We start from the raw sequence: 11,148 nt of genomic DNA on the forward strand, positions 1-11,148 counted from the left end.
CAAACCAAACTTCCTGCTTTCTTCTTTTATCAGCATTAAGTGGTGCTTTCATTTTTCCTGTGGTATGAATTATGCAACAACAGCAAAGATAAATGTTATCTTGCATGTGGCCTTCTCGGTGCATCACTGTACATCGTCAGAGAAGAAACTGGTAACCAAATAACAGCTGGACTGTGGGAGTGTCTATACTGAGGTCACATGTCTATTACCAGCAATAAAGATGCATTTTTTCTGTTTTTGTTTTTTTGTTTTGTCTTTTGTTATACTTAGCTTTAAGTAATATTTCTTATTATTAATATACTTATGTGTGTAATTTAATACGTTAAATTCAGTAAATTAAAAGACCCTACAATAACACAGAGAAAACCCCAACAATTAGACCACAATTTTTTGAGCTATGCCTTCTAATGATACCGTCCAAGAGCAGCATGTATAAAGTAAACAGAATTGGTCCTAGCACAGAACCCTGTGGAACTCCATAATTAACCTTTGTGTGTGAAGAGGACTCCCCTTTTACATGAACAAACGATTCATGTTAGAGATGATTCAAACTACAGTGCAGTACCTGTAACACCTATGGCTCTAACCTCCTGGGTTACAAGAAACAGCATTTGGATGCATTCTTAAGTCAGTCCTGCACCCTTACTGCGACCTTTTATCCAGTTGTGTGAGACATATTAGATTCAAGCCATCAGAGGCCGTCTCACTACATCAATGGTATGGACAGAAAACCTCTTTGACTGTGACTTTTGTTTTTTTCTCCCTTTTTTTTAAAGCTGAGTCATGCCCTGTCTGTCTCTCTGTTAACATTTTTATTTTGGAGTTCACAAAGTTCCTTTTTCTGCTGTTTCCAAGGGTTCCTCTCTAAAAACAGAAAACTCTTTCACTCCACCCCTCTGTCTCTAATGCACCTCTCCTCTTTCTCTGCTTCTGCCAAATCATTGCAGAGGCAGCATCCTCTCCACTTTTTCTCCAGCCCTCTCTCATTTCTTCATTTCATTTTGCCTTTATTGCTTCTTCCATCATGTAGCTTTTTTCTTCTCTTTTCATCATTTTTCTCTCTTCTTTCATGTTGCAGTATTAATTTGCCCACAATAATTCCTCCTGTTGTTTCCTTATTACCATTTTGCTTATATTGCCACCTCTTCTTATCTCCTTCTTTACCCTCCTTATTTCCTCCTTGCCACTCGCTTCTTTGTTTCCTCTGCTTTTCTTTCTTCTGATCTCTTTTCCTCATTTCTTTCCATTTACCCTCATCTCCACTCCTTTCCTTTCCTCCTTTGATGTTTCCTTTGTCTCTGTCATTTCATATAGAATACAGATACACTTTATAGGACCTTCTCAGCTTTTCTTTACCCATTTCCTTTATTTTCTGTATTTATTTTCTTTATCCTCACTTTTCACAAAACTCTTTTGGTTTTTCTCTCCTTCTCCTATCTTCTCTTTACTTGTCTCCTTCTGTTTCCTCTCATTTCCTTCCTCTCTCTTCCTCTTCTCTTACCCTCCAGCTTTTATTCTGACTTGTAACTTCATTTCTTCTGTTTCCTTTTCTTCTTTGGTTCTTTTTTTTTTAAATCTTGTACTCCCTTGTATCCTACTCATTCCTTCTTGTTTCCTTGTGCTCATCTCCACCTTTTTGTGTCAAATTCCTGTTCTTCTCTCCTATGGTTACCCCTGTTTTGTGTTTTCCTCTTGCTTATTCCCCTCCTCTCTTTTCACCCTATCTTTTCCCTCTTCATAAGTTTTTTTTCATTCCCCTCCTTTTCCTCTGTGGTGTCTCGCCCCTTCTCTCTCTCTCTCCGTGTGTGGGGGGATTAAGGTGGAGGAGGAGGAGGAGAGAAAAGCCCCGACAGTTATGAATGTGTGTATATTAATATAAGCCTCATAATCCCATATTGCCTCGGGCTAATCTTTGCCTTTTTGTCTTTTTCGATGTAAAAACAAGAGAAGCAGCCAAGAGTTCAATCCACATTAGCGCACTGTGATGTGGAAATGCAATGCCCACCAGTGCACAGAGGATATGTGCTTTATGAGGAAGATTGTTGTCATGTTAATGAGCTCCGAATAAGTCATGTTCTTATACTTGTTTGATAAGAACATGAATGAGATGAAAGCTTTTAATCTTGTCTCTCATCAGTGAAGACAGAGGTATTAAGCCTCCCACTTGCCTGTCATAAATAAGGCTACCAGTGTAGCAACAAGCCCCCCCCCACACACATTTATTTGTATTTGGAACATTCATGGAGGATTGGACTATCACAAATCTGTCAGTCCCTCTCAGCTCATCACCTCAAAAACAGCTGATTGTCCTTTTTGCATACTAACATATCATATTTAAATGAAGCCTTTCAAAGTTACTGGACTTGGAAGTACATTACAGTATGTAGAACTTTTTAATTCACCTCCAGTCACAGGAAACAGAGATGATGTGATACTTCCAAACTTACTGAGAACGTGATCACTAGCCTTTCTCCATTTCACAACCGTAAGCTACATTCACAAGTGTTAAAATATGACTTTACTGTTGTTAGAAGATTAGGATCAGATTATTATAGAGCTTTTTGACCAGCCACCTTTCCCACACGACCCCTGACATTTTACACAAAAGGCACGACTTAAAGTTTTCTCCAGTGAATCATCAGAGAACAGACAAGACTCCACAGTATCAGTGCTTGTTTCTGTTTCTTTACATCACAGGCAAACTGGTAAAGTTGTGCCACAGACAACATTAAATATATTGGGGCGATCGTGGCTCAAGAGTTGGGAGTTCGCCTCGTAATTGGAAGGTTGCCGGTTCGATCCCCGGCTTGGACAGTCTCGGTCGTTGTGTCCTTGGGCAAGACACTTCACCCGTTGCCTACTGGTGGTGGTCAGAGGGCCCGGTGGCGCCAGTGTCCGGCAGCCTCGCCTCTGTCACTGCGCCCCAGAGTGGCTGTGGCTACAATGTAGCTTGCCATCACCAGTGTGTGAATGGGTGGATGACTGGTATGTAAAGTGCTATATAAATACAGGCCATTTACCATTTTCTAACAAGTGTCAAAGTGAATTACTGTAATTTTTCAAAGTGAGGAAATGCTGATTGGGCTTTTGTGGTTGTGACGGTGGAAGAAGCAGAACTTTTACTTCAGTAATGATACAAAAGAAAAGGTCATCAAAGTACAACACTGTGTGTACACTAAAGTACAACAATTGGGGTTGGGTGTTCATGTACCTCTTAGCGGTGCTGATATTATTCACTATTGTGTAATTATGTATTCTTCTGCAGTGAAACAAACCTCTGATGGCACAAAATTCCAACACCCATTCACACTGCATAATGTCACTAAAATTTAACACTGTTTGTAAAAATGTCTGTGGTGTTCATTTTAAACTCCTCATTTTTAAGTAATGTTAAATTAACTCAACTTTTGTTTTCACTGAAAAGTTTTCAAATAAACCAGTAAATATGTTTAAAAAGTACCAAAAACCACAAATGATGCCTTACCAGCCCTGAAATATCAGCATTTCATATAGAAACACTTAAAACAAACCTTATGTTGGCTTAAAATAACAATATGAGACATACTGTACATACAGAGATGAATCTGTTGTGCCTCATTTCCTTTGAACATCAAAAGGCTTGAAGTAACACAACTCAGTGATGTTCAGTGCCTTCTGGATGCAAGCAGACCCTAAATGCATGATAATGATGAACAAAAAGCATGGTTTCCGTCGGTTTTCACCACAGTAATGCAATTTCCTCTTCCACTGCCATAGTCTTGATTTTACAAAACACAGTCCTCCCATTTGCTACCTCTCCGCACATGACAAGGTCACGATGATGTACCGTGATGTTTTATCCACGTAGCAGAAAGCACACTGATGGACAATACGGCTCCACGTTTTAAAGCAATCAGCGGGCCTTGTTCCAGTTTTGCAAAAATCACCATCTTTCCTGGTGCTAAAGCTAATCTATCCCTGCTAAAGACGTGGCCATAGAGTTTTGATACGTCATAGGCAGTGTCTTTTAGTACATTACTACCTGAGGGGCCATGTCCAACCACTGTCTGGCCATTTGGTATGTGCAGTCCTCTCCTGTGGCACTTGGTCATTATTCGCAGTATCAGCAGGGTAACAAACAGCCTAAGCAGATCTTTTGCTTTATTTTTCAGAAGCCAAAGGATGAAGGACCATGGTGACTTCAGGGTCCTGCCCTCAGGTGTGCTTTCAGATGCAGAATTCTCCTCTTGGTCCATATTTTACTCTAGGGATGCGTGCATGCTGTTTTACCTCTCTCTCAACAATCCTTCAAAGTGCCTGGCTTTGTGATACAGTGAAGTTCAGTCTGATGTGCAGTAAAATGTAATAGACTGTGCTGTTGAGCACCAATCATCAACACACACACACACACACACACACACACACACACACACACACACACACACACACACACAGTCTAAATGTAGCAGTGAAATGTAAAGTTTGTAGTGCTGCTGAGCTGTTTGTAAGAATCATAAAGTGGAAATGCTTAAAAAAAAAAAATATAAGTGATAGACTAAACTTAAGCAGACTTAAACTAGCAGAATTGCAGTTCACCTCCACTGGGTCTTATTAAAAATATTTCCTCAGCCAGTTGTGTTTTTAAAGAAATGCCAACATGAACTTATTATTCTTTTTTATTTTTTAGAATGTGTCTTCTTTCACCAGCACTCATGTCTAGATGAGAAGACAATCTAACTTTCCACCTACATGTTTCAGTAGTGTAGATATTACAAGTCAAAGAGTCACGAGAGACTCCCACACTTTTACAGTCAGCAGGTCTGAGTCTAGTTTGTCTGGTACGTCAGTGAGCAACATGCTTTTGATGACGAAGAAACATAATTTGCAGCAGGCCAGGGTCTGTTTTCAGAGTCCAGATTGATTTAGTTTAACAGGAATACCTTAAGTCTGTGAAGGTTCTCAGTCATCCAGTCTAAGGAGCTTGGAAAGAAAAGCGTCTGGACTTCTTTAGGTTTCCTTCAAGACGTTTTACCTCAGATCCAAGAAGCTTCTTCAGTTTTAAGAGCAGCTGGTGGAGAGTCCCAGGAATGTGTGCCGTTTGTGTTCTTAATGGTTAACAGTTCTTGTTGGAAATCGAAGTCAATGATCACAAAGTCACAAAAAAGGACTTGAGACAGCTACAAAAAGATGGGAAACCAATAAAAAACAAAAAAGGGATGCAGGCAGACCACTAAAAGAGGCAGAAACCAAGAAAAAATGTATGCAAACAGACGACAAAAAAAAAAATTTGTCAGACATTTTAACTTAAAAAATGCAGCTTCGGATTTTCTTCTTTTCTTTTTCTCTTTATCTAAAGACTCATTTTCATTATTTAAGTTATCTCATTACATATTTACTTTGTGTTCCTTTCTCACAACCAAACCAGATTGCACATATTTCAACATTACACTGTGAAGGAAGACTATATTTAGATGTGCAACCCTACCTCTATCTAATTTAATTGTAATGACTTGAGCTGGAAATAATTATTGTATGTCTTCTTGCTTATTTACTTTTGAAAAATGCTGCGAAAATGCTACAAAGTCAAAAAACGAGGCCTCTGCATTATTAGTCTCTCTGAAATGTTTAATTAGGAGCATTTATTTATTGCTGTTCCACCATCCTTATGCTGTAGATTTCTGTGGTGCTAATTAATCCCAGTAAATGTAGCAGACACTCTGACGGTGCTCGGCTTATTTATTAGGAGGAAACGCTCGGAAACTAGGAAGCAGGCCAGGAGAGGTCGGAAATCCACCAAGGACTCTAAACATCCACTTTGGCTGTTTGAAGGCAGTGCAGCTAAATATTTAACACAGCTTAATGCACCGTGTTGAGAAACAGACTGTCAGATCGTGTAGAAACCACTCCCCCACTCTCACACATCCGTTCTTCCGCCAACTCCCTGATCGAGCTCAGGGGCCAAAAGATTTTTTAAAAGCTGTATTTTAGAGAGTTTTTCTCCTTGCTGCCATCTCATGTAGTAGAAAGAACACAGCGCAGATGCAAAACTTCATGATCTGTAAAACCAGCAGCTTGTGTGTGGCTGCACAGGACAGGTGCAGTGATGTGAGAGCATGTGACACGATGAGTTTCATGAGCTTTGTATGTTTCCGATTGCTCCTGTGCTCTGTTTTTTTTTCCTGAGCTGTGTGAATGCTGCTGAGGAATGTTTGGTCATGGGAATCAACGACCTCACATCTCACAGAGTCATGTTTTCTCTTATTATTTTCTCCTAATTCATGATCTTGTACATGATTTTCTCTTCTGCTCCCAGTAAAAGAACTGATTGAATAACTTTAAGCTCCATTCTCACCGTCACTTCCCTGCGATGCATCTTTCTTGCCTTACGTTTAAGCTATATGTAAGCCATCTAGTTGACATGGAAACTGAAAACGAAGCCATGAATAGCCCACAGTGGGCGACAAGGTGACTCACTGTGCATCTTCCTGCCTGGAAAATGTCTCCTTGTGACCAAACATCTGTTTATTTGAAGTTCCTGCTATTACTTAACAACCAGCCAGCTGAGAGCTTGCTGATGTAAATAATCATAAGTCATTCCAGTAGCTTTTTGTGAAGTCTGTTTTTTTTCCCCTCAGGTGGAAAGTGAAAAGGTGTAATCAGCTGGGGAAATGCTTACGTGGAGACAAATGAATAACTTACATAGATTTTCCTTTCGTAATCATCAGCTGGACACTGGCGGAGGCAAGGCAGGATGGTTATTCGCCCAAAGTTTGCTCAAGTTTCTGCTTGAACTGCTGCTTCTGAGTATATCTTCCTAATAATTTAAGAAAACTCTTTCCAGCCATCTGTTTTCCACACATCTCATCAACAGCCTGTTCAGCTTCAAACTTCGCATTGCTCTCGACCCAAGTAAGTTCAGTGCTGAGGTTGAGCTCGTTTAGACAACTTGACAAGAAGTTGTTCTCATGTTTTAGCTACTTGCTGCTCTCTGTTATCAGTGTTTCAGCTACAAAAACTGGGGTTCATGTTAAAAGATTGCAGGTTTATACCCTTTCATAACAGTGACCACATGTTAACCTGTATCTTTATAGCCAATGCCCTCAGAACAAACTTCTCTAAGCTTCTTGTTGTTTTCTTGGTTCCCAGGTTGACAGACAGTGATGACAACAGTGGAGAGTTAAAATGCACTTCATCACTCTGGCACAAAAAGCCCTTTTAAACCCCTTAAACAGTTACAGAGTGTTGCTATTTTTCAGGTGAAGTTGGGTGATGCTGTGCATGTGCCGATAAAGGATTTTGTTCTGATAACATTGAAAATAGTTCACAGATTTTCACCTCTGGGACCATGAATACACCACGCCAAGGACCTTTACTACCGACACAATGGAGGAGTTTGTCTAAGGAATTCAACATCAGCTTTACTGATCCTCTATTAATCTGACAAGTATAAATATGTGAAGCAATTTCTATAAAAGACATTAGCTAAAGAGGAAATTTCTTATCACTGTGATTCAAATGGAAATACCACGAAAAGCCTGAACAGCTCTGAACATAACTTGGAAATTCATGTACATATATTCATGTATTTATGTACATTTGGTCAAATTACAGTATGCTTTATGCTGTTTCTGCTACCCCTCAGTGCAGCATTCAACACTGCTGACCACAATATTTTGCTGCAGAGATCACAACACGTCATTAATGCTTTTCTTGGGTAATATTATTAGAACTAGAATTGTAGTCTTAAAGACACGAAGACCTGGATGATGTGGAAAATATCCAACTTTTAAATTCAGACTAAACTGTTATTGTGAGTTATTGCACTCGGTTCTAAAAATCTCAGAAACACGGTGTGTAATTGATACTTACTTTAGATGGCATTACCTTGGCCTCCTTTAAAACTGTCAGGAACCTTGGAGTCATTTTTGACCAGGATGCCTGAGGCCTCTTGTTAAAAGGGAGTTTTTCCTTCCCACTGTTACTAAGTGCTTGCTCAAAGGGGTTGTATGATTGTTGGGATTTCTTTCTAATATTGGGGGGTCTTTACAATATAAAGCATCTCAAGGTGACTGAATTATACTGAATATCTAAAGGGATGTTTTTAAAAACAAACAAACACAAACAAACCTGTGGCTTTCTTCTTTCTCAAGTAAAGAAACCTTATAACACTCATCCCTCTTGTTGACCATCTTCAAATATGGCTAACGTTTGTTAACAGGCTTCTGTTTCCCACTGCTGAGACTGTGCGTCTTTACACTGCTGCAACTGCTACTGTATATCCGAGATTAGGAGGAGAGTGATTAACTAAAAGCTCCAAAATGTCTGCTCCAAAATGAGCCTATTCAAGCTGCAACATTCAGATGGAGGAAAGGGGATTCAAAGAGAGAGAGGGGGTGCAAACTGCAGCGGGAGCAGAAACAGCTGTAATTAAGCACTAATTCTAAAAACAGTGAGGCAAAGTCATCACGGGCAGGTTACCTCAGGTGGCTAATCCGAATGCTTCCACAAAGCTTATGCCTGGGAGGGGAAAAAAAACAAAAAAACCCCCACAAACATTTACATTTCAGATTCAAGAAGTAGTAATTAGCCTACAGCGGAAAAAGCTTTGCTAAATGCCACAGCAAGCTGTTCATGCACCCGCCAGCTGACAAAGTGGCTATTAGGTGTTAGATCCAAAAACAGAAAAGCAGAGAGAGACAGAGGAAGTCCCATAATAAGAACAGTAACAAGGCAAAACACTGAATTACAGTACTGTTGTATAATATCAAAGGCAGCATTAATAGCTAACACTTGGTCCAGTTCTGTCTTCTCTCTGGTTTTTCCTATTGTGTTTTACGCTGTCACACTCTTATCTGGCACTGTGTGTCTTATTTATGTTCATCCACTGTCTGAAACAGGTTTTTAACTCCTTATTCCTGAAAACATCTCTATTGTGATTGGCTGCCCCTCGCAGGGGCAAACAAAACGTTTAAAAGTGTCAGGTTGGTGTTTGTGTGATCCCAGCTACAGCTGTGTGCCTGAGTGTGGGAGATGACCTTAGGTATCTGATATCTGCTCTCTATGACATCATACAGAGCCTAGAAAAAAAAAAAATCCAAATCACTCAAATATTACTTTAGTTTCTTTGACACTTAGGCCTTGTTTAAGATAATCATCTAACACTGATGAACACATCGGGAGCAACTCAGGGTTCAGTATCTTACCCAACGATACTTTGGCATGCAGACTAGAGCAGTGAGGCACTGAACCACCACCCTCACTCCTGAGTCAAGCCACCCCATCTGTCCTCTTGCCCCATGGTGACCGAAGAGGCTCTGACCGCCTGATTGCATAAACAGAAGAGTAGGGATGGATGTTTGTTTACCAACAGAGTTGCTTTATCCATGTTTCATTTTGTAAAAATGATGGTTACGTGAAAAAAAAAAGAAGTTGTTTTTCCTCAGAGGATATATGCTGTGGAAACTGACACTTACTGACATTGTCACTTTATCAATGCTGGTCATCATGCCCTTTGCTGCATAATGACCAGCATGACCTACACTCTGTACCCATACTGGTACTCAGATTGTTGCACTCTACTTATTGTATTGTTTTACCTTTTATTCTGTTTATTAAAAAACACACAAAAACCCCCAACTATTTATTTATTACTTTAGGGTTAGTATAAAGATATTCCTGCATATGAAATCTGTGGGTCATGAGACTGCTGCTTTACCACAGAAAGAGGGAAATGTGCATAAACCCTGGTGATCATGTTGTAGCTGTGGATTACAGCCGCTGTCTGCGCTTGTCAACTGAGGACATAGAGAAATAGTGGAAACATTTTTTTGCCAAGTGGATCCCTCCAACAGGTCAATCTGTTCTTGAGAAAACTCTCTCCAATGAGTGTAATGGACCTCTTTTTATTGACTAATGCAGCAATTTAGACCTCCCGCTGGCCCCCTGATGCAGCATATTGGCAACACAACAGAGACCTGTCTATATGGCATAAAACCCATTTACCACCATGTCCCTTGGCTGTGCTATTCTCGTCCTCCTCCCACCTTTAGCATCATTTAGCTCCCCCTCCACCCAGTGTATTTTTTCACAGGATGGCCAAAGTCTGGGGCAGGGTTTGGAGGTTTGGTGGGGCCAGTGAATGCTTTGATTTTTGATCCTCTTCCTTTTTAAGGAGCAAGTGAGAGCACTGGTGGAAGCTGCACTAATTAATTCTGAGATCAATAAAGAGGGATGCAGCTATGCCTTCCTCCAGATGTGCAGGCGGTTCATTGATCGGCTCTGGGCGGTTCAATACTTCTATCCCTGTATAGTCCCACTTTCCTTCCCCAAATGAGGCGTCAGTGTCATCCCACTGCTGTCTTTGATCTCTACCATGTGACATTTACTCCTTTCTACTCAATGAGCAGCAAGCTGGAATTAGCTAACGCTGAGACGTGGAGCTGCACAAACAGAAGATTTCTGTTTCTTCCTGCTGATTTTTTTAGTGCTCATTAGGGACCCGGTATTTTGTTTTGTCAGTGAGGTGATTTACAGGTGTCTCTTTGGTGCCCCTGACATCCAGAAACACATTTGTCCAGCTCATGGCTGGAGCGTGGCTCACTGTGAGGATGGTGAGCACCAGCGTCTTTGTAACATGAATAAAGCAGGCCTGCTTGCTAAATAATGATTGGGTATAATTGAGGGGTCGGTGATCCAATGTAATTAGAGTGATTACAGTCATTAAATCCCTATAGAAGTGCTGTTTTCTGTCCAACATGGCCAATCAAAGACACATGAAGCGGTTTAGCGATGAGATGGAGGTGGAGTTGTGCACATCACCAATAATGCATTTTAGTTTTAAGGCCGAGAGCAACTACACTGACACAAACCTACAACTGCTATTGCTTCACAGCAACAAATAGGAACGATGTCAAGTTGGATTTTTCTTTAGTGCTTGTAAGGTTTGGTCTACTCTGGCTCAGGTTATTAGTGTGAATGCTTGAAAAGCATTCACAGTATTGTTGTTGTAATCTTTATTATTCCGTTTTATATATTCCATACGTTTTTTGGCATCTAACTCCTTCAAAACTGTTCAACGTAGAAAAACCATTCAAACACCATTAGATTCCTCTTCTTTTGGACATGACTGCTTGTATTTTTAATAACATTTATATTTTTAAAATTATTCAA

This window comes from Oreochromis niloticus, linkage group LG19, assembly GCF_001858045.2.
Source record: "Oreochromis niloticus isolate F11D_XX linkage group LG19, O_niloticus_UMD_NMBU, whole genome shotgun sequence".
NCBI classification, from domain to species: domain Eukaryota; kingdom Metazoa; phylum Chordata; class Actinopteri; order Cichliformes; family Cichlidae; genus Oreochromis; species Oreochromis niloticus.